At 58.6% G+C, this 2,905-nt stretch overlaps 1 long non-coding RNA gene across 1 annotated transcript; it reads left to right on the top strand.

Annotated features, from left to right (window-relative positions):
• The first annotated feature begins 709 nt into the window (after window positions 1-709).
• LOC123829578 lies at window positions 710-2,682 on the top strand. Its single transcript, XR_006787619.1, has 3 exons — window positions 710-779; window positions 889-1,070; window positions 2,404-2,682. It is a non-coding gene; the product is annotated as an uncharacterized LOC123829578 (long non-coding RNA).
• The last annotated feature ends 223 nt before the right edge of the window (window positions 2,683-2,905 follow it).

The raw sequence follows: 2,905 nt of genomic DNA, 5'->3' as shown, positions 1-2,905 counted from the left end.
CCCCCGCAGAACATGACACCCGGACCCAGTCAGATGGACTGGGGGCCCCAGAAGCTGGCAGCTCCAGTGTGGGCCTCTCCACTGGCCACAGCGCTGTCAGGCACGCCCAAGAATGTGTCCCGGGTCCAATATTGATTATCTGAGGGGGGGGGGGGTCCAAAACATCGGAATTTATTTATGAAAGAGATGTATTTACTCTTACATGTGTAAACTTCAGTCATCTTGAAAGTACTCTCTGCTGGATGCGGCACAACCACCGAGACCTTCTCTCCACTGCTCAGACCTGCTTTTGACTCGTTGATTCTGATGCCTTTCAGTGCTGCTGCTGGGTTTTGTGTCACTTCTCCCACATCAGCAAAACACATCACTTTTAGGACCTTTTCCACCCAGGGAAACAAAAAAGTTGCTTGAGGAGAGATCGGGTGAATAGGAAGGGTGGGGCACGGGGCTCATGCTGTTTTTGGTCAAACACGGTGGGCGCTCAAACGGCTCTGACCTCTTTGGGAAATGCACAAGGTCCCCGAGAGGAACAGAGAACAAACACGGTTTCCAGTCATTGTTTACGGCGGCTGAGCCGGGGCACAGCCGATATTCTCATTATTGGGAGGGGGCTGGTCAGCTAGACGGGGACCATTCACGTAACGGAACACAAGGCAGCCACTGGCCACCCCAGCACTAACACCATTAACACATCACAGCTTGTTCAGTCAAAGGAACAAAACTCTGTGACTCCCCCAGTCCCGTCTGGGAAGGGACGGACATTGGAAGCTCAGGAGCAGGTTCCAACCTCCCTCCCTTCGGGTCTCACTCTCTCTTTCCCCACCCAGTAACCGCCCCCCTCCCCACCGCCTTTCCCCCAGTGCCTGACCCCAGTGTCTCCAATTCCAGGTGATTCCCCAGGGAAGGCTCCTCCAGTGTCGGCTCCTTTTGGTCTGAGTCGGCGGAGGTGAAAAGGGGGCTGCTGACTGATGAGGCGGGGAGCTGCATATATAAGGTCAACAATGAGCTGGACAAGGAGCTGGAACCATGGCCTGAGGCGCAGATTCTCAGTTGTGCCAGCGGGATGGTTGGTGAGACGTTGCCGTATGATATTACTGATAGTAATTGTGAGCACTTTGTCACAGAACTGAGATATGGTGAGCCCAGATCCCTGCAGCTAATACCCGCTCTGGGTGGTCCCTTTCCCTCCTGGAGGTCTGCTTCACGTGGAGCGACCAGGCGGTGCACCCAGAGGGAATAGTTACCCTGAACGATGCAAAAGCAGGCTCTGGGGGATCCCCTGTGGCAGGGAGGCAGGACATCTGAGAGCCCTTCTCAGATCTGCGTCTAATCCTCTCGGCACCTTTGCACAGGTCACCTCCTTCGTGGGCCTCAGTTTCCCCATGTGTAGAAGAAGAGCTGGTTGGAGGACCTCTGGGACTCTGGCCAGCTCTGTCTCTTCAGGGTCCTTCACCTGTAAGACTCCCCTAAAGGACAGCCCCTGGGGGGTCCCTGTGTGTGGTCAGGGAACATCTGGGCCCACCCAGCACCATGGCAGGCCAGCTCTCCTAAGGGCCCAGAGAGCACTGGGGGAGGAGGTGCCCGGTCAGTGGGCCCAGGTTCCAGCTCAAGGACACCTTTGTGTCCCACCTGGTCACAGCTTTAAACCCTCTCCTCCTCCCTCTCTTCCCAGTGTGTTGTCCCAACACACCCACCTAGTGAGGGGCAGGAGCAGGATTCAAAGCCCAGTTTCCCTGCTCTTCACTGCTGAACTACAGCACCCCCAGGGCTGGGGGCTCCTGTCAGTGGGTGGGTGGGGGCCTGGGTGAGAGAGAGTAGGGGCAGGAGGGGCAGGTGTGCAGGGGGTAAGGGTTCGATGCTGAGGTGGGGTGCGTGTGGCCAGCCAGACGTACTAGGTGAGCATGTTCAGCAGCAGATGGACATGTGAGTCTGGAGTTCAAGGCTGAGGAGGGGCACTGGAAGGGCGAAAGTTTGCAGGCTGCACGTGTGACAGTCCACAGTGTGGCTGTGGTGTCCCAGGGTCTCCCCTCAGCCTCTGCCACAAGCGTCCCCCCCTGCAGGGGCGGCCCCAAGGGAGAGCCCAGACCACACAGCCATTCCCACCTTGACCCCCAGAGCTCTGGGCCCAGGACCCCAGGCACAAAGCCTCCTCCCCCACCCACCCAGGCTGGGAACACATCGCCCTGCCCCCAGGGAGTGCACACAGAGGACTCCCTCAGCCCCTCCTGCCGGTTGGTGGGACAAATCCAGACAAGCCCACCACTGAGAAGTGGTCACCACTTCTGGTTCCCAGGGAATGGGGCCAGCATCCTGTGTGGGAGAGGACCCTGGGCTCGCCTTGGGAGGGAGGGAGGGACCTGCCTGGATGGGCCTTGGACTCTGACACTGGCTGCCCACTTTCAGGTTGAAAACGCTGTGACTGGGAGTAGGGCTGGCTGGAGCCTTAGGTGCCGCTGCTCTCCCAGCAGCCACCCTTGCTAATTCTGCAGTGAGGAACTGCTCCGACCCCAGTGACAGCCTGAAGAAGCCACAGGATCCTGCCTTCGAAACCGCTGAGCAGCCGACCACCCCCACCTCTGCTGCCTCCCTGACCCCAGCTCCCGGGCAGCCCGCAGTTCTGTCCCTCGCTCTACCTCTCGCTGACCGAAAGGGATGGAATAATTGCACCAAGACCTAGAATGAATAAATGTATCTGCCTTTCCCTTCACAGAGGAATTCCACTGTGTGTTGTGTAGACTTCTAACCCAGACGGGAGGAGGTTCAGCATCTGTTGGGGACACCAGCAAGCTCTGGCCATGTGGCCCTGGGTGACACTCCAGACTCCCAGGCCTCAGGTCCTTCTCTCCCAGGTGGGCCGGGGTCCATGTCCCAGTGACAGCGTGAGGGCCGGGTGAGACGGCAGGCG

The sequence above is a fragment of the Phyllostomus hastatus genome, unplaced genomic scaffold (assembly GCF_019186645.2).
Source record: "Phyllostomus hastatus isolate PE091 unplaced genomic scaffold, TTU_PhHast_1.1 phas_scaffold_11, whole genome shotgun sequence".
NCBI classification, from domain to species: domain Eukaryota; kingdom Metazoa; phylum Chordata; class Mammalia; order Chiroptera; family Phyllostomidae; genus Phyllostomus; species Phyllostomus hastatus.
Note: the sequence above shows the minus strand (reverse complement) of the source record. Positions and strands in the feature narration are given on the sequence as shown.